Source organism: Somniosus microcephalus, chromosome 13 (assembly GCF_052327205.1).
Source record: "Somniosus microcephalus isolate GS21.2 chromosome 13, FLI_Smic_1.0, whole genome shotgun sequence".
Taxonomy (NCBI): Eukaryota; Metazoa; Chordata; class Chondrichthyes; order Squaliformes; family Somniosidae; genus Somniosus; species Somniosus microcephalus.
The window spans coordinates 76554523-76575301 of NC_140999.1; positions in this window are offsets into that span (position 1 = coordinate 76554523).

The following is a 20779-nucleotide window of genomic DNA, read 5'->3' on the forward strand; positions in this document are numbered from 1 at the left end:
GAGCGCTGCACTTTGCGAGGGCCAGTACTCTGGGAACACTGCACTGTCGGAGGGGTGGTTTTGAGGGAGTGCTGCACTGTTGAAGGGGCAGTACTGAGGGAGTGCTACACAGTCAGAGGGGCAGTACTAAGGGAGCGCTGCACTGCTGGCGGAGCAGTACTGAGGGTGCACTGCTGTGTCGGAGTGGCAGTATTGAGGCAGCGCTGCACTGTCGGAGGGGCTGCACTGAGGGAGTGCTGCCCTGTCGGAGTGGCAATACTGAGCGAGAGCTGCATTGTCGGAGGGTCAGTACTGAGGGAGCAATGCAGTGGCTGAGGGGCAGTACTGAGGGAGTGCTGCACTGTCGGAGGGGCAGTACTGAGGGAGCGCTGCACTGTCAGAGGGACAGCACTGAGGGAGCACTGCACTGTCGGAGGGGTGGTAATGAGGGATTGCTGCACTGTGGGAGGGGCAGTACTGAGGGAGCGCTGCACTGGAGGAATGACAGTACTGAAGGAGCGCCGCACTGTCGGAGGGGCTGTACTGAGGTAGTGCTGCACTGTTGCAGGGGCAGTACTATGGGAGCGCTGCACTCTCAGAGGGGCAGTACTGAGGGAGCGCTGCACTGTCGGAGGGGCAATACTGAGGGAGCACTGCTCTGTCGGAGGGGCAGTATTGAGGCAGCGCTGCACTGTTGGAAGGGCAGTACAAAGGGAGCACTGCACTGACAGAAGGAGAGCACTGAGGGAGCGCCGCACTATCGGAGGGGCTGTACTGAGGGAGCGCTGCACTGTCGGACGGGCGGTACTGAGGGAGCACTGCCTTGTTGGACGGGCTGTACTTAGGGTGCATTGCACTGTCGGAGGGGCAGTAATTAGAGCGCTGCACTGTCGGAGGAGCTGTACTGAGTTAGCGCTGCTCGGTCTGAGGGGCTGTACTGAGGGAGCACTGCAGTGTTGGTGGGGCAGTACAGAGGGCACTGCACTTTCTGAGGGGCAGTACTGAGGGACTGCTGCACTGTCGGAGGGCAGTACTGAAAGTGCGCTGCACTATCGGAGGGGCAGTACTGAGCAAGCACAGCACTGTCGGAGGGGCTGTACTGAGGTAGCATCACACTGTCGGAGGGGCAGTACTCAGGGTGTGCTGCACTGTCGGAGTGGCAGTATTGTGGGTGCGCTGCACTGTCAGAGGGGCAGCACTGAGGGTGCGCTGCACTTTCGGACGGGCAGTAATGAGGGAGCGCCACATTGTTGGAGGAGCTGTGCTGAGGGAGCGCTGCTCTGTCGGAGGGCCTGTACTGAGGGAGCGCTGCACTGTCGGAGGGGCAGTACTGAGGGAGCGCTGCACTGTTGGAGTGTTAGTACAGAGGGAGCTCCGCACAGTCGGAGTGGCTGTACTGAGGGAGTGCTGCACTGTTGGAGGGGCAGTACTGAAGGTGCGCTGCACTGTCGGTGGGGCATTACTGAGGGAGCACTGCAAAGTCTGGCGGCAGTACTGAGGTAGCGCTGTACTGACGGAGGGGCTGTATTGCGGGAGCGCTGCCCTGTCGGAGGGGCAGCACAGAGGGAACATTGCTCTGTTGGAGGGACAGTACAGAGGGTGGGCTGCACAGTCGGGTTGTCAGTACTGAGGGAGCACTGCACTGTCGGAGGGCTGGTAATGAGGGAGTGCTGCACTGTTGGAGGGAGAGTACTGAGGGAGCACTGCAGTGTCTGAGGGGCAGTACTGAGCATGTGCTGCACTGTCAGGGGTGCAGTACTGAGGGAGCGCTGCACTGTTGGAGGGACAGTACTGAGGGAGCACTGCACTGTCAGAGGGGCGGTAATGAGGGAGTGCTGCACTGTTGGAGGGAGAGTACTGAGGGTGCACTGCAGTGTCTGAGGGGCAGTACTGAAGGAGTGCTGCAATGTCGGAGGGGCAGTACTGAGGGAGCGCTGCACATTGGGAGGGTCAGTAATGAGGGAAAACTGCACTGTCGGAGGGGTGTTTTTGAGGGAGGTTTGCACTGTTGAAGGGGCAGTACTGAGGGAGTGCTGCACAGTCAGAGGGGCAGTACTAAGGGAGCGCTGCACTGTTGGCGGAGCAGTACTGAGGGTGCACTGTTGTGTCGGAGTGGCAGTATTGAGGCAGCGCCGCACTGTCGGAGGGACTGTACTGAGGGAGCCCTGCCCTGTTGGAGGGGCAGTACAGAGGGAGCGTTGCTCTGATGGATGGACAGTAGAGAGGAAGCACTGCAGTGTCTGAGGGGCAGTACTGAGGTAGTGCTGCACTGTCGGAGGGCAGTACTGAGGGAGCAGTGCACTGTTGGAGGGGTGGTAATGAGGGAGAGCTGCACTGTTGGAGGGGCTGCACTGAGCGAGCCCTGTCCTGTTGGAGGGGCAGTACAGAGGGAGCGTTGCTCTGATGGATGGACAGTACAGAGGAAACACTGCAGTGTCTGAGGGGCAGTACTGAGGGTGTGCTGCACTGTCGGAGGGGCAGTACTGAGGGAGCGCTGCACTGTCAGAGGGACAGCACTGAGGGAGCACTGCACTGTCAGAGGGGCAGTATTGAGGCAGCGCTGCACTGTCGGAGGGGCAGTACTATGGGAGCGCTGCACTGGAGGAATGACAGTACTGAAGGAGCGCCGCGCTGTCGGAGGGGCTGTACTGAGGTAGTGCTGCATTTAGGAGGGGCAGTACTGAGGGGGCGCTGCAATGTCAGAGGGGCTGTACTGAGGGAGCGCTGCGCTTTCGGAGGGTTGTACTGAGAGATCACTGCACTGTCGGAGGGCAGTACTGAGGGAGCACTGCACTGTTGAAGGGGCTCTACTGACGGAGCGCTGCCCTGTCGGAGGGGCTGTTCTAAGGGAGCAATGCAGTTTTGACGGGGCAATACTCAGAGCGCTGCACTGTCGGAGGGGCAGTACTGAGGGAGCACTGGATTGTCGGAGAGACAGTACTGAGGGAGCGCCGCAATGTCGGAGGGGCTGTATTGAGTGTGCGCTGCACTGTCGGCTGTGCTGTACTGAGGGAGCGCTGCACTGTCGGTGGGGCAATACTGAAGGCGCGCTGCACTGTTGGAGGGGCAGAACTGAGGGGGCACTGCACTGTCAGAGGGGCAGCACTGAGGGAGCGCTGCACTGTCGAAGGGGCTGTACTGAGAGAGCGCTGCAGTGTCGGAGGCCAGTACTGAGGGTGTGCAGCACTGTCGGATTGTAAGTACTGAGGGAGCACGGGTCTGTCGGAGGGGCAGTACTGACGGAGCGCTGCACTGAGGGTGTGCAGCACTGTTGGAGTGTAAGTACTGAGGGAGCGCTGCACTGTTGGAGGGGCAGGACTGAGGGAGCACTGCACTGTCGGAGTGGCTGTACTGATGGTGCGCTGCCCTGTCGGAGGGACAGTACAGAGGGAGCACTGCAGTGTCTGCGGAGCAGTACTGAGGGAGCACTGCGCTGTCGGAGGGTCACTACTGAGGGAGTGCCGCACTGTCGGAGGGGCTGCACTGAGGGAGCGCTGCACTGTCGGAGGAGCTGTACTGAGGGAGCACTGCACTGTTGGAGGGGCTGTACTGAGGGAGCCCTGCACTGTCGGAGGGGCAGTACTGAGGGAACGCTGCACTGTTGGCGGGGCAGTACTGAGGGAGCGCCGCACTTTCGAAGGGGCTGTACTGAGGGAGCGCTGTACTGTCGGAGGCGCAGTACTGAGGGAGCGCTGTACAGTTGGGGTGCTGTACTGAGATAGCGCTGCACTGTTGAAGGGGCTGTACTGCGGGAGCGCTGCCCTGTCGGAGAGGCACCACTGATGGAGCGTTGCACTTTTGGAGGGACAGTACAGAGGGCGCACTGCAGTGTCTGAGGTCAGTACTAATGGAGTGCTGCACTGTTGGAGGGGCAGTACTGAGGGAGGGCTGCACTGTCAGACGATCAGTACTGAGGGAGCACTGCACTGTCGAAGGGGTGGTAAAGAGGGAGAGCTGCACTGTTGGACGGAGAGTACTGAGGGTGCACTGCAGTGTCTGAGGGGCAGTACTGAGGGAGTGCTGCACTGCCAGAGGGGCAGTACTGAGGGAGGTCTGCAGTGTTGGAGGGTCAGTACTGAGGGAGCACTGCACTGTCGGAGGGGCGGTAAGGAGGGAGTGCTGCAGTGTCTGAGGGGGAGTGCTGCAGTGTCTGAGGGGCAGTACTGAGGGAGCGCTGCACTCTCAGAGGGGCACTTCTGAGGAAGCACTGCTCTGTCGGAGGGGCGGCACTGAGGGAGCACTCCACTGTCAGAGGGGCTGTACTAAGAGAGCACTGCGCTTTCGGAGGGCAGTACTGAGGGAGCGCTGCACTGTTGGAGTGTTAGTACAGAGGGAGCTCCGCACAGTCAGAGTGGCTGTACTGAGGGAGTGCTGCACTGTTGGAGGGGCAGTACTGAAGGTGCGCTGCACTGTCGGTGGGGCATTACTGAGGGAGCACTGCAAAGTCTGGCGGCAGTACTGAGGTAGCGCTGTACTGACGGAGGGGCTGTATTGCGGGAGCGCTGCCCTGTCGGAGGGGCAGCACAGAGGGAACATTGCTCTGTTGGAGGGACAGTACAGAGGGTGGGCTGCACAGTCGGGTTGTCAGTACTGAGGGAGCACTGCACTGTCGGAGGGCTGGTAATGAGGGAGTGCTGCACTGTTGGAGGGAGAGTACTGAGGGAGCACTGCAGTGTCTGAGGGGCAGTACTGAGCATGTGCTGCACTGTCAGGGGTGCAGTACTGAGGGAGCGCTGCACTGTTGGAGGGACAGTACTGAGGGAGCACTGCACTGTCAGAGGGGCGGTAATGAGGGAGTGCTGCACTGTTGGAGGGAGAGTACTGAGGGTGCACTGCAGTGTCTGAGGGGCAGTACTGAAGGAGTGCTGCAATGTCGGAGGGGCAGTACTGAGGGAGCGCTGCACATTGGGAGGGTCAGTAATGAGGGAAAACTGCACTGTCGGAGGGGAGTTTTTGAGGGAGGTTTGCACTGTTGAAGGGGCAGTACTGAGGGAGTGCTGCACAGTCAGAGGGGCAGTACTAAGGGAGCGCTGCACTGTTGGCGGAGCAGTACTGAGGGTGCACTGTTGTGTCGGAGTGGCAGTATTGAGGCAGCGCCGCACTGTCGGAGGGACTGTACTGAGGGAGCCCTGCCCTGTTGGAGGGGCAGTACAGAGGGAGCGTTGCTCTGATGGATGGACAGTAGAGAGGAAGCACTGCAGTGTCTGAGGGGCAGTACTGAGGTAGTGCTGCACTGTCGGAGGGCAGTACTGAGGGAGCAGTGCACTGTTGGAGGGGTGGTAATGAGGGAGAGCTGCACTGTTGGAGGGGCTGCACTGAGCGAGCCCTGTCCTGTTGGAGGGGCAGTACAGAGGGAGCGTTGCTCTGATGGATGGACAGTACAGAGGAAACACTGCAGTGTCTGAGGGGCAGTACTGAGGGTGTGCTGCACTGTCGGAGGGGCAGTACTGAGGGAGCGCTGCACTGTCAGAGGGACAGCACTGAGGGAGCACTGCACTGTCAGAGGGGCAGTATTGAGGCAGCGCTGCACTGTCGGAGGGGCAGTACTATGGGAGCGCTGCACTGGAGGAATGACAGTACTGAAGGAGCGCCGCACTGTCGGAGGGGCTGTACTGAGGTAGTGCTGCATTTAGGAGGGGCAGTACTGAGGGGGCGCTGCAATGTCAGAGGGGCTGTACTGAGGGAGCGCTGCGCTTTCGGAGGGTTGTACTGAGAGATCACTGCACTGTCGGAGGGCAGTACTGAGGGAGCACTGCACTGTTGAAGGGGCTCTACTGACGGAGCGCTGCCCTGTCGGAGGGGCTGTTCTAAGGGAGCAATGCAGTGTTGACGGGGCAATACTGAGAGCGCTGCACTGTCGGAGGGGCAGTACTGAGGGAGCACTGGATTGTCGGAGAGACAGTACTGAGGGAGCGCCGCAATGTCGGAGGGGCTGTATTGAGTGTGCGCTGCACTGTCGGCTGTGCTGTACTGAGGGAGCGCTGCACTGTCGGTGGGGCAATACTGAAGGCGCGCTGCACTGTTGGAGGGGCAGAACTGAGGGGGCACTGCACTGTCAGAGGGGCAGCACTGAGGGAGCGCTGCACTGTCGAAGGGGCTGTACTGAGAGAGCGCTGCAGTGTCGGAGGCCAGTACTGAGGGTGTGCAGCACTGTCGGATTGTAAGTACTGAGGGAGCACGGGACTGTCGGAGGGGCAGTACTGACGGAGCGCTGCACTGAGGGTGTGCAGCACTGTTGGAGTGTAAGTACTGAGGGAGCGCTGCACTGTTGGAGGGGCAGGACTGAGGGAGCACTGCACTGTCGGAGTGGCTGTACTGATGGTGCGCTACCCTGTCGGAGGGACAGTACAGAGGGAGCACTGCAGTGTCTGCGGAGCAGTACTGAGGGAGCACTGCGCTGTCGGAGGGTCACTACTGAGGGAGTGCCGCACTGTCGGAGGGGCTGCACTGAGGGAGCGCTGCACTGTCGGAGGAGCTGTACTGAGGGAGCACTGCACTGTTGGAGGGGCTGTACTGAGGGAGCCCTGCACTGTCGGAGGGGCAGTACTGAGGGAACGCTGCACTGTTGGCGGGGCAGTACTGAGGGAGCGCCGCACTTTCGAAGGGGCTGTACTGAGGGAGCGCTGTACTGTCGGAGGCGCAGTACTGAGGGAGCGCTGTACAGTTGGGGTGCTGTACTGAGATAGCGCTGCACTGTTGAAGGGGCTGTACTGCGGGAGCGCTGCCCTGTCGGAGAGGCACCACTGATGGAGCGTTGCACTTTTGGAGGGACAGTACAGAGGGCGCACTGCAGTGTCTGAGGTCAGTACTAATGGAGTGCTGCACTGTTGGAGGGGCAGTACTGAGGGAGGGCTGCACTGTCAGACGATCAGTACTGAGGGAGCACTGCACTGTCGAAGGGGTGGTAAAGAGGGAGAGCTGCACTGTTGGACGGAGAGTACTGAGGGTGCACTGCAGTGTCTGAGGGGCAGTACTGAGGGAGTGCTGCACTGCCAGAGGGGCAGTACTGAGGGAGGTCTGCAGTGTTGGAGGGTCAGTACTGAGGGAGCACTGCACTGTCGGAGGGGCGGTAAGGAGGGAGTGCTGCAGTGTCTGAGGGGGAGTGCTGCAGTGTCTGAGGGGCAGTACTGAGGGAGCGCTGCACTCTCAGAGGGGCACTTCTGAGGAAGCACTGCTCTGTCGGAGGGGCGGTACTGAGGGAGCACTCCACTGTCAGAGGGGCTGTACTAAGAGAGCACTGCGCTGTCGGAGGGCAGTACTGAGGGAGCGCTGCACTGTTGGAGTGTTAGTACAGAGGGAGCTCCGCACAGTCGGAGTGGCTGTACTGAGGGAGTGCTGCACTGTTGGAGGGGCAGTACTGAAGGTGCGCTGCACTGTCGGTGGGGCATTACTGAGGGAGCACTGCAAAGTCTGGCGGCAGTACTGAGGTAGCGCTGTACTGACGGAGGGGCTGTATTGCGGGAGCGCTGCCCTGTCGGAGGGGCAGCACAGAGGGAACATTGCTCTGTTGGAGGGACAGTACAGAGGGTGGGCTGCACAGTCGGGTTGTCAGTACTGAGGGAGCACTGCACTGTCGGAGGGCTGGTAATGAGGGAGTGCTGCACTGTTGGAGGGAGAGTACTGAGGGAGCACTGCAGTGTCTGAGGGGCAGTACTGAGCATGTGCTGCACTGTCAGGGGTGCAGTACTGAGGGAGCGCTGCACTGTTGGAGGGACAGTACTGAGGGAGCACTGCACTGTCAGAGGGGCGGTAATGAGGGAGTGCTGCACTGTTGGAGGGAGAGTACTGAGGGTGCACTGCAGTGTCTGAGGGGCAGTACTGAAGGAGTGCTGCAATGTTGGAGGGGCAGTACTGAGGGAGCGCTGCACATTGGGAGGGTCAGTAATGAGGGAAAACTGCACTGTCGGAGGGGAGTTTTTGAGGGAGGTTTGCACTGTTGAAGGGGCAGTACTGAGGGAGTGCTGCACAGTCAGAGGGGCAGTACTAAGGGAGCGCTGCACTGTTGGCGGAGCAGTACTGAGGGTGCACTGTTGTGTCGGAGTGGCAGTATTGAGGCAGCGCCGCACTGTCGGAGGGACTGTACTGAGGGAGCCCTGCCCTGTTGGAGGGGCAGTACAGAGGGAGCGTTGCTCTGATGGATGGACAGTAGAGAGGAAGCACTGCAGTGTCTGAGGGGCAGTACTGAGGTAGTGCTGCACTGTCGGAGGGCAGTACTGAGGGAGCAGTGCACTGTTGGAGGGGTGGTAATGAGGGAGAGCTGCACTGTTGGAGGGGCTGCACTGAGCGAGCCCTGTCCTGTTGGAGGGGCAGTACAGAGGGAGCGTTGCTCTGATGGATGGACAGTACAGAGGAAACACTGCAGTGTCTGAGGGGCAGTACTGAGGGTGTGCTGCACTGTCGGAGGGGCAGTACTGAGGGAGCGCTGCACTGTCAGAGGGACAGCACTGAGGGAGCACTGCACTGTCAGAGGGGCAGTATTGAGGCAGCGCTGCACTGTCGGAGGGGCAGTACTATGGGAGCGCTGCACTGGAGGAATGACAGTACTGAAGGAGCGCCGCACTGTCGGAGGGGCTGTACTGAGGTCGTGCTGCATTTAGGAGGGGCAGTACTGAGGGGGCGCTGCAATGTCAGAGGGGCTGTACTGAGGGAGCGCTGCGCTTTCGGAGGGTTGTACTGAGAGATCACTGCACTGTCGGAGGGCAGTACTGAGGGAGCACTGCACTGTTGAAGGGGCTCTACTGACGGAGCGCTGCCCTGTCGGAGGGGCTGTTCTAAGGGAGCAATGCAGTGTTGACGGGGCAATACTCAGAGCGCTGCACTGTCGGAGGGGCAGTACTGAGGGAGCACTGGATTGTCGGAGAGACAGTACTGAGGGAGCGCCGCAATGTCGGAGGGGCTGTATTGAGTGTGCGCTGCACTGTCGGCTGTGCTGTACTGAGGGAGCGCTGCACTGTCGGTGGGGCAATACTGAAGGCGCGCTGCACTGTTGGAGGGGCAGAACTGAGGGGGCACTGCACTGTCAGAGGGGCAGCACTGAGGGAGCGCTGCACTGTCGAAGGGGCTGTACTGAGAGAGCGCTGCAGTGTCGGAGGCCAGTACTGAGGGTGTGCAGCACTGTCGGATTGTAAGTACTGAGGGAGCACGGGACTGTCGGAGGGGCAGTACTGACGGAGCGCTGCACTGAGGGTGTGCAGCACTGTTGGAGTGTAAGTACTAAGGGAGCGCTGCACTGTTGGAGGGGCAGGACTGAGGGAGCACTGCACTGTCGGAGTGGCTGTACTGATGGTGCGCTGCCCTGTCGGAGGGACAGTACAGAGGGAGCACTGCAGTGTCTGCGGAGCAGTACTGGGGGAGCACTGCGCTGTCGGAGGGTCACTACTGAGGGAGTGCCGCACTGTCGGAGGGGCTGCACTGAGGGAGCGCTGCACTGTCGGAGGAGCTGTACTGAGGGAGCACTGCACTGTTGGAGGGGCTGTACTGAGGGAGCCCTGCACTGTCGGAGGGGCAGTACTGAGGGAACGCTGCACTGTTGGCGGGGCAGTACTGAGGGAGCGCCGCACTTTCGAAGGGGCTGTACTGAGGGAGCGCTGTACTGTCGGAGGCGCAGTACTGAGGGAGCGCTGTACAGTTGGGGTGCTGTACTGAGATAGCGCTGCACTGTTGAAGGGGCTGTACTGCGGGAGCGCTGCCCTGTCGGAGAGGCACCACTGATGGAGCGTTGCACTTTTGGAGGGACAGTACAGAGGGCGCACTGCAGTGTCTGAGGTCAGTACTAATGGAGTGCTGCACTGTTGGAGGGGCAGTACTGAGGGAGGGCTGCACTGTCAGACGATCAGTACTGAGGGAGCACTGCACTGTCGAAGGGGTGGTAAAGAGGGAGAGCTGCACTGTTGGACGGAGAGTACTGAGGGTGCACTGCAGTGTCTGAGGGGCAGTACTGAGGGAGTGCTGCACTGCCAGAGGGGCAGTACTGAGGGAGGTCTGCAGTGTTGGAGGGTCAGTACTGAGGGAGCACTGCACTGTCGGAGGGGCGGTAAGGAGGGAGTGCTGCAGTGTCTGAGGGGGAGTGCTGCAGTGTCTGAGGGGCAGTACTGAGGGAGCGCTGCACTCTCAGAGGGGCACTTCTGAGGAAGCACTGCTCTGTCGGAGGGGCGGCACTGAGGGAGCACTCCACTGTCAGAGGGGCTGTACTAAGAGAGCACTGCGCTGTCGGAGGGCAGTACTGAGGGAGCGCTGCACTGTCTAAGGGGTCGGAGGTGCTGTACTGAGGGAGCTCTGCCCTGTTGGAGTGGCAATACTAAGGATGCGTTGCACTGTCGGATGGCAGTACTGAGGTAGTGTTGCACTGCCTGAGGGGCAGTACCTAGGGTGCACTGCACTGTTGGAGGGGCTGTAATGAGGGAGTTCCGCACTGTCGGAGGAGGAGGAGTACTGAGGGAGTGCCGCACTGTCGGTGGGGCATTAATGAGTGTGTGCTGCACTGTCGGAAGGGCAGTATGGTGGGTGCGCTGCACTGTCGGATGGGCAGTACTGAGGGAGCGCTGCATTGATGGAGGGGCAGCACGGAGGGTGCACTGCACTGTCGGAGGGGCAGTACTGAGGGAGCGCTGCACTGTTGGATGGGCAGTACTGAGGGAACGCCGCACTGTCGGAGGGGCTGTACGGAATGAGCGCTGCCCTGTCGGAGGGGCAGTACTGCAGGAGCGCTGCCCTGTCGAAGGGGCAGTACTGAGGGAGCGTTGCACTGTTGGAGGGACAATACAGAGGGAGCACTGCAGTGTCTGAGGGGCAGTAATGAGGGAGTGCTGCACTGTCAGAGGGGCTGTACTGAGGAAGCGCTGCACTGTCGGAGGGGAGGTACTGAGGGAGGGCTGCACTGTCGGAGGGGTGGTAATGAGGGAGTGCTGCACTCTTGGAGGGGCAGTACTGAGGGCGCGTTGCACTGTCAGAGGGGCAGTACTGAGGGAGGGCTGCTCTGTCGGAGGGGCAGCACAGAGGGAACATTGCTCTGTTGGAGGGACAGTACAGAGGGTGGGCTGCACAGTCGGGTTGTCAGTACTGAGGGAGCACTGCACTGTCGGAGGGCTGGTAATGAGGGAGTGCTGCACTGTTGGAGGGAGAGTACTGAGGGAGCACTGCAGTGTCTGAGGGGCAGTACTGAGCATCTGCTGCACTGTCAGGGGTGCAGTACTGAGGGTGCGCTGCACTTTCGGATGGGCAGTAATGAGGGAGCGCCACATTGTTGGAGGAGCTGTGCTGAGGGAGCGCTGCTCTGTCGGAGGGCCTGTACTGAGGGAGCGCTGCACTGTCGGAGGGGCAGTACTGAGGGAGCGCTGCACTGTTGGAGAGTCAATAATGAGGGAGCACTGCACTGTTGGAGGGGCGGTAATGAGGGAGTGCTGCACTGTTGGAGGGGCAGTACTGAGTGAGTGCTGCACTGTCAGAGGGGCTGTACTGAGGAAGCGCTGCACTGTCGAAGGGGAGGTACTGAGGGAGGGCTGCACTGTCGGAGGGGTGGTAATGAGGGAGTGCTGCACTCTTGGAGGGGCAGTACTGAGGGCGCGCTGCACTGTCAGAGGGGCAGTACTGAGGGAGGGCTGCTCTGTCGGAGAGGCAGTAGTAAGGGAGCGCTGCACTGTTGAAGGGGCAGTACTGAGGGAGTGCTGCACAGTCAGAGGGGCAGTACTAAGGGAGCGCTGCACTGTTGGCGGAGCAGTACTGAGGGTGCACTGTTGTGTTGGAGTGGCAGTATTGAGGCAGCGCCGCACTGTCGGAGGGGCTGTACTGAGGGAGCCCTGCCCTGTTGGAGGGGCAGTAAAGAGGGAGAGTTGCTCTGATGGATGGACAGTAGAGAGGAAGCACTGCAGTGTCTGAGGGGCAGTACTGAGGTAGTGCTGCACTGTCGGAGGGCAGTACTGAGGGAGCACTGCACTGTCGGAGGGGTGGTAATGAGGGAGAGCTGCACTGTCGGAGGGGCTGCACTGAGCGAGCCCTGTCCTGTTGGAGGGGCAGTACAGAGGGAGCGTTGCTCTGATGGATGGAAAGTACAGAGGAAACACTGCAGTGTCTGAGGGGCAGTACTGAGGGTGTGCTGCACTGTCGGAGGGGTAGTACTGAGGGAGCGCTGCACTGTCAGAGGGACAGCACTGAGGGAGCACTGCACTGTCAAAGGGGTTGTACTGAGGGAGCGCCGCAATGTCGGAGGGGCTGTATTGAGTGTGCGCTGCACTGTCGGCTGTGCTGTACTGAGGGAGCGCTGCACTGTCGGTGGGGCAGTACTGAAGGCGCGCTGCACTGTTGGAGGGGCAGAACTGAGGGGGCACTGCACTGTCAGAGGGGCAGCACTGAGGGAGCGCTGCACTGTCGAAGGGGCTGTACTGAGAGAGCGCTGCAGTGTCGGAGGGCAGTACTGAGGGTGTGCAGCACTGTCGGATTGTAAGTACTGAGGGAGCACGGGACTGTCGGAGGGGCAGTGCTGACGGAGCGCTGCACTGAGGGTGTGCAGCACTGTCGGAGTGTAAGTACTGAGGGAGCGCTGCACTGTTGGAGGGGCAGGACTGAGGGAGCACTGCACTGTCGGAGTGGCTGTACTGATGGTGCGCTGCCCTGTCGGAGGGACAGTACAGAGGGAGCACTGCAGTGTCTGCGGAGCAGTACTGAGGGAGCACTGCGCTGTCGGAGGGTCACTACTGAGGGAGTGCCGCACTGTCGGAGGGGCTGCACTGAGGGAGCGCTGCACTGTCGGAGGAACTGTACTGAGGGAGCACTGCACTGTTGGAGGGGCTGTACTGAGGGAGCCCTGCACTGTCGGAGGGGCAGTACTGAGGGAATGCTGCACTGTTGGCGGGGCAGTACTGAGGGAGCGCCACACTTTCGAAGGGGCTGTACTGAGGGAGCGCTGTACTGTCGGAGGGGCAGTACTGAGGGAGCGCTGCACAGTTGGGGTGCTGTACTGAGATAGCGCTGCACTGTTGAAGGGGCTGTACTGCGGGAGCGCTGCCCTGTCGGAGAGGCACCACTGATGGAGCGTTGCACTTTTGGAGGGACAGTACAGAGGGCGCACTGCAGTGTCTGAGGTCAGTACTAATGGAGTGCTGCACTGTTGGAGGGGCAGTACTGAGGGAGGGCTGCACTGTCAGACGATCAGTACTGAGGGAGCACTGCACTGTCGGAGGGGTGGTAAAGAGGGAGAGCTGCACTGTTGGACGGAGAGTACTGAGGGAGCACTGCAGTGTCTGAGGGGCAGTACTGAGGGAGTGCTGCACTGTCAGAGGGGCAGTACTGAGGGAGGTCTGCAGTGTTGGAGGGTCAGTACTGAGGGAGCACTGCACTGTCGGAGGGGCGGTAAGGAGGGAGTGCTGCAGTGTCTGAGGGGGAGTGCTGCAGTGTCTGAGGGGCAGTACTGAGGGAGTGCTGCACTCTCAGAGGGGCACTACTGAGGGAGCGCTGCACTGTCAGAGGGGCAGTACTGAGGGAGCACTGCTCTGTCGGAGGGGCGGTACTGAGGGAGCACTCCACTGTCAGAGGGGCTGTACTAAGAGAGCACTGCGCTGTCGGAGGGCAGTACTGAGGGAGCGCTGCACTGTCTAAGGGGTCGGAGGTGCTGTACTGAGGGAGCTCTGCCCTGTTGGAGTGGCAATACTAAGGATGTGTTGCACTGTCGGATGGCAGTACTGAGGTAGTGTTGCACTGCCTGAGGGGCAGTACCTAGGGTGCACTACACTGTTGGAGGGGCAGTACTGAGGGAGCACCGCACAGTTGGAGGGGCTGTAATGAGGGAGTTCTGCACTGTCGGAGGAGGAGTACTGAGGGAGTGCCGCACTGTCGGTGGGGCATTAATGAGTGTGTGCTGCACTGTCGGAAGGGCAGTATGGTGGGTGCGCTGCACTGTCGGAGGGGCAGTACTGAGGGAGCATTGCTCTGATGGATGGACAGTACAGAGGAAGCACTGAAGTGTCTGAGGGGCAGTACTGAGGGAGTGCTGCACTGTCGGGGGGCAGTACTGAGGGAGCACTGCACTGTCGGAGGGGTGGTAATGAGGGAGAGTTGCACTGTCGAAGGAGCTGTACTGAGGGAGCCCTGTCCTGTTGGAGGGGCAGTACAGGGGGAGCGTTGCTCTGATGGATGGACAGTACAGAGGAAGCACTGCAGTGTCTGAGGGGCAGTACTGAGGGTGTGCTGCACTGTCGAAGGGGCAGTACTGAGGGAGCGCTGCACTGTCAGAGGGACAGCACTGAGGGAGCACTGCACTGTCAGAGGGGCAGTATTGAGGCAGCGCTGCACTGGATGAATGACAGTACTGAAGGAGCGCTGCACTGTCGGAGGGGCTGTACTGAGGTAGTGCTGCACTTTGGAGGGGCAGTACTGAGGGGGCGCTGCAATGTCGGAGTGGCTGTACTGAGGGAGCGCTGCCCTGTCGGAGGGCTGTACTGAGAGAGCGCTGCACTGTCGGAGGGTAGTACTGAGGGAGCACTGCACTGTCGAAGGGGCTCTACTGACGGAGCGCTGCCCTGTCGGAGGGGCTGTACTAAGGGCGCAATGCAGTGTTAACGGGGCAATACTGAGAGCGCTGCACTGTCGGGGGGCAGTACTGAGGGAGTGCAGCACTGTCGGAGGGTAAGTACTGAGGGAGCACTGGACTGTCGGAGAGACAATACTGAGGGAGCGCTGCACTGTTGGAGGTGTAGTACAGAGGGAGCGCCGCACAGTCGGAGTGGCTGTACTGAGGGAGCACTGCACTGTCAGATGGGCAGTACTGAGGGAGCGCTGCACTTTGCGAGGGCCAGTACTGTGGGAACACTGCACTGTCGGAGGGGTGGTTTTGAGGGAGTGCTGCACTGTTGAAGGGGCAGTACTGAGGGAGTGCTGCACAGTCAGAGGGGCAGTACTAAGGGAGCGCTGCACTGCTGGCGGAGCAGTACTGAGGGTGCACTGCTGTGTCGGAGTGGCAGTATTGAGGCAGCGCTGCACTGTCGGAGGGGCTGTACTGAGGGAGTGCTGCCCTGTCGGAGTGGCAATACTGAGCGAGAGCTGCATTGTCAGAGGGTCAGTACTGAGGGAGCACTGCACTGTCGGAGGGGTGGTAATGAGGGAGAGCTGCACTGTTGGAGGGAGAGTACTGAGGGAGCAATGCAGTGGCTGAGGTGCAGTACTGAGGGAGTGCTGCACTGTCGGAGGGGCAGTACTGAGGGAGCGCTGCACTGTCAGAGGGACAGGACTGAGGGAGCACTGCACTGTCGGAGGGGTGGTAATGAGGGATTGCTGCACTGTTGGAGGGGCAGTACTGAGGGAGCGCTGCACTGGAGGAATGACAGTACTGAAGGAGCGCCGCACTGTCGGAGGGGCTGTACTGAGGTAGTGCTGCACTGTTGCAGGGGCAGTACTATGGGAGCGCTGCACTCTCAGAGGGGCAGTACTGAGGGAGCGCTGCACTGTCGGAGGGGCAATACTGAGGGAGCACTGCTCTGTCGGAGGGGCAGTATTGAGGCAGCGTTGCACTGTTGGAGGGGCAGTACAAAGGGAGCACTGCACTGACGGAAGGAGAGCACTGAGGGAGCGCCGCACTATCGGAGGGGCTGTACTGAGGGAGCGCTGCACTGTCGGACGGGCGGTACTCAGGGAGCACTGCCTTGTTGGACAGGCTGTACTTAGGGTGCATTGCACTGTCGGAGGGGCAGTAATTAGAGCGCTGCACTGTCGGAGGAGCTGTACTGAGTTAGCGCTGCTCGGTCTGAGGGGCTGTACTGAGGGAGCACTGCAGTGTTGGTGGGGCAGTACAGAGGGCACTGCACTTTCTGAGGGGCAGTACTGAGGGACTGCTGCACTGTCGGAGGGCAGTACTGAAAGTGCGCTGCACTATCGGAGGGGCAGTACTGAGCAAGCACAGCACTGTCGGAGGGGCTGTACTGAGGTAGCATCACACTGTCGGAGGGGCAGTACTCAGGGTGTGCTGCACTGTCGGAGTGGCAGTATTGTGGGTGCGCTGCACTGTCAGAGGGGCAGCACTGAGGGTGCGCTGCACTTTCGGACGGGCAGTAATGAGGGAGCGCCACATTGTTGGAGGAGTTGTGCTGAGGGAGCGCTGCTCTGTCGGAGGGCCTGTACTGAGGGAGCGCTGCACTGTCGGAGGGGCAGTACTGAGGGAGCGCTGCACTGTTGGAGTGTTAGTACAGAGGGAGCTCCGCACAGTCGGAGTGGCTGTACTGAGGGAGTGCTGCACTGTTGGAGGGGCAGTACTGAAGGTGCACTGCACTGTCGGTGGGGCATTACTGAGGGAGCACTGCAAAGTCTGGCGGCAGTACTGAGGTAGCGCTGTACTGACGGAGGGGCTGCATTGCGGGAGCGCTGCCCTGTCGGAGGGGCAGCACAGAGGGAACGTTGCTCTGTTGGAGGGACAGTACAGAGGGTGGGCTGCACTGTTGGGTTGTCAGTACTGAGGGAGCACTGCACTGTCGGAGGGCTGGTAATGAGGGAGTGCTGCACTGTTGGAGGGAGAGTACTGAGGGAGCACTGCAGTGTCTGAGGGGCAGTACTGAGCATGTGCTGCACTGTCAGGGGTGCAGTACTGAGGGAGCGCTGCACTGTTGGAGGGACAGTACTGAGGGAGCACTGCACTGTCAGAGGGGCGGTAATGAGGGAGTGCTGCACTGTTGGAGGGAGAGTACTGAGGGTGCACTGCAGTGTCTGAGGGGCAGTACTGAAGGAGTGCTGCAATGTCGGAGGGGCAGTACTGAGGGAGCGCTGCACATTGGGAGGGTCAGTAATGAGGGAAAACTGCACTGTCGGAGGAGAGTTTTTGAGGGAGGTTTGCACTGTTGAAGGGGCAGTACTGAGGGAGTGCTGCACAGTCAGAGGGGCAGTACTAAGGGAGCGCTGCACTGTTGGCGGAGCAGTACTGAGGGTGCACTGTTGTGTCGGAGTGGCAGTATTGAGGCAGCGCCGCACTGTCGGAGGGACTGTACTGAGGGAGCCCTGCCCTGTTGGAGGGGCAGTACAGAGGGAGCGTTGCTCTGATGGATGGACAGTAGAGAGGAAGCACTGCAGTGTCTGAGGGGCAGTACTGAGGTAGTGCTGCACTGTCGGAGGGCAGTACTGAGGGAGCAGTGCACTGTTGGAGGGGTGGTAATGCGGGAGAGCTGCACTGTTGGAGGGGCAGTACAGAGGGAGCGTTGCTCTGATGGATGGACAGTACAGAGGAAACACTGCAGTGTCTGAGGGGCAGTACTGAGGGTGTGCTGCACTGTCGGAGGGGCAGTACTGAGGGAGCGCTGCACTGTCAGAGGGACAGCACTGAGGGAGCACTGCACTGTCAGAGGGGCAGTATTGAGGCAGCGCTGCACTGTCGGAGGGGCAGTACTATGGGAGCGCTGCACTGGAGGAATGACAGTACTGAAGGAGCGCCGCACTGTCGGAGGGGCTGTACTGAGGTAGTGCTGCATTTAGGAGGGGCAGTACTGAGGGGGCGCTGCAATGTCAGAGGGGCTGTACTGAGGGAGCGCTGCGCTTTCGGAGGGCTGTACTGAGAGATCACTGCACTGTCGGAGGGCAGTACTGAGGGAGCACTGCACTGTTGAAGGGGCTCTACTGACGGAGCGCTGCCCTGTCGGAGGGGCTGTTCTAAGGGAGCAATGCAGTGTTGACGGGGCAATACTGAGAGCGCTGCACTGTCGGAGGGGCAGTACTGACGGAGCACTGGACTGTCGGAGAGACAGTACTGAGGGAGCGCCGCAATGTCGGAGGGGCTGTATTGAGTGTGCGCTGCACTGTCGGCTGTGCTGTACTGAGGGAGCGCTGCACTGTCGGTGGGGCAGTACTGAAGGCGCGCTGCACTGTTGGAGGGGCAGAACTGAGGGGGCACTGCACTGTCAGAGGGGCAGCACTGAGGGAGCGCTGCACTGTCGAAGGGGCTGTACTGAGAGAGCGCTGCAGTGTCGGAGGCCAGTACTGAGGGTGTGCAGCACTGTCGGAATGTAAGTACTGAGGGAGCACGGGACTGTCGGAGGGGCAGTACTGACGGAGCGCTGCACTGAGGGTGTGCAGCACTGTTGGAGTGTAAGTACTGAGGGAGCGCTGCACTGTCGGAGGGGCAGGACTGAGGGAGCACTGCACTGTCGGAGTGGCTGTACTGATGGTGCGCTGCCCTGTCGGAGGGACAGTACAGAGGGAGCACTGCAGTGTCTGCGGAGCAGTACTGAGGGAGCACTGCGCTGTCGGAGGGTCACTACTGAGGGAGTGCCGCACTGTCGGAGGGGCTGCACTGAGGGAGCGCTGCACTGTCGGAGGAGCTGTACTGAGGGAGCACTGCACTGTTGGAGGGGCTGTACTGAGGGAGCCCTGCACTGTCGGAGGGGCAGTACTGAGGGAACGCTGCACTGTTGGCGGGGCAGTACTGAGGGAGCGCCGCACTTTCGAAGGGGCTGTACTGAGGGAGCGCTGTACTGTCGGAGGCGCAGTACTGAGGGAGCACTGCACTGTCTAAGGGGTCGGAGGTGCTGTACTGAGGGAGCTCTGCCCTGTTGGAGTGGCAATACTAAGGATGCGTTGCACTGTCGGATGGCAGTACTGAGGTTGTGTTGCACTGCCTGAGGGGCAGTACCTAGGGTGCACTGCACTGTTGGAGGGGCTGTAATGAGGGAGTTCCGCACTGTCGGAGGAGCAGGAGTACTGAGGGAGTGCCGCACTGTCGGTGGGGCATTAATGAGTGTGTGCTGCACTGTCGGAAGGGCAGTATGGTGGGTGCGCTGCACTGTCGGATGGGCAGTACTGAGGGAGCGCTGCATTGATGGAGGGGCAGCACGGAGGGTGCACTGCACTGTCGGAGGGGCAGTACTGAGGGAGCGCTGCACTGTTGGATGGGCAGTACTGAGGGAACGCCGCACTGTCGGAGGGGCTGTACGGAGTGAGCGCTGCCCTGTCGGAGGGGCAGTACTGCAGGAGCGCTGCCCTGTCGAAGGGGCAGTACTGAGGGAGCGTTGCACTGTTGGAGGGACAGTACAGAGGGAGCACTGCAGTGTCTGAGGGGCAGTAATGAGGGAGTGCTGCACTGTCAGAGGGGCTGTACTGAGGAAGCGCTGCACTGTCGGAGGGGAGGTACTGAGGGAGGGCTGCACTGTCGGAGGGGTGGTAATGAGGGAGTGCTGCACTCTTGGAGGGGCAGTACTGAGGGCGCGCTGCACTGTCAGAGGGGCAGTACTGAGGGAGGGCTGCTCTGTCGGAGAGGCAGTAGTAAGGGAGCGCTGCACTGTTGGAGGGGCTGTACTGAGGGGGCGCTGCACTGTTGGCGCGGCTGTACTGTGGGAGTGCTGCACTGTCGGAGGGGCGGTACTGAGGGAGCACTGCACTGTTGGAGGGGCAGTCGGAGTGCCGCACTGTCGGAGGGGCAGTACTGAGGATATTCCGCACTGTCGGTGGGATAATACTGCGGGAGTGCTGCACTGTCGGAGGGGCTGTACTAAGGGAGCAATACAGTGTTGACGGGGCAATACTGAGAGCGCTGCACTGTCGAAGGGGCAGTACTGACGGAGCGCTGCACTGTCGGAGGGGCAGAACTGAGGGTGTGCAGCACTGGCAGAGTGTAAGTACTGAGGGACTACTGGACTGTTGGAGAGACAGTACTGAGGGAGCGCCGCAATGTCGGAGGGGCTATACTGAGAGAGCGCTGCACTGTCGGAGAAGCTTTACTGAGGGAGCACTGCACTCTGGGAGGGGCTGTACTGAGGGAGCGCTGCACTGTTGGAGGGGCAGGACTGAGGGAGCACTGCACTGTCGGAGGGGCTGTACTGATGGTGCGCTGCCCTGTCGGAGGGACAGTACAGAGGGAGCACTGCAGTGTCTGCGGAGCGGTACTGAGGGAGCACTGCGCTGTCGGAGGGTCAGTACTGAGGGAGTGCCGCACTGTCGGAGGAGCTGTACTGAGGGAGCATTGCACTGTTGGAGGGGCTCTACTGAGGGCGCCCTGCACTGTCGGAGGGGCAGTACTGAGGGAATGCTGCACTGTTGGCGGGGCAGTACTGAGGGAGCGCCGCACTGTCGAAGGGGCTGTACTGAGGGAGTGCTGTACTGTCAGAGGGGCAGTACTGAGGGAGCGCTGCACAGTTGGGGTGCTGTACTGCAATAGCGCTGCACTGTTGGAGGGGCTGTAGTGCGGGAGCGCTGCCCTGTCAGAGAGGCACTACTGATGGAGCGTTGCACTTTTGAGGGACAGTACAGAGGGCACACTGCAGTGTCTGAGGTCAGTACTAATGGAGTGCTGCACTGTTGGAGGGGCAGTACTGAGGGAGGGCTGCACTGTCAGACGGTCAGTACTGAGGGAGCACTGCACTGTCGGACGGGTGGTAATGAGGGAGAGCTGCACTGTTGGACGGAGAGTACTGAGGGAGCACTGCAGTGTCTGAGGGGCAGTACTGAGCGAGTGCTGCACTGTCAGAGGGGCAGTAATGAGGGAGGTCTGCAGTGTTGGAGGGTCAGTACTGAGGGAGCACTGCACTGTCGGAGGGGCGGTAAGGAGGGAGTGCTGCAGTGTATGAGGGGGAGTGCTGCAGTGTCTGAGGGGCAGTACTGAGGGAGCGCTGCACTCTCAGAGGGGCACTACTGAGGGAGTGCTGCACTGTCAGAGGGGCAGTACTGAGGGAGCACTGCTCTGTCGGAGGGTCAGTATTAAGGGAGGGCTGCACTGTCAGAAGGGCAGTACTGAGGGAGGGCTGCACTGTCGGAGGGGCGGTACTGAGGGAGCACTCCACTGTCAGAGGGGCTGTACTGAGAGAGCGCTGCACTGTCGGAGGGCAGTACTGAGGGAGCGCTG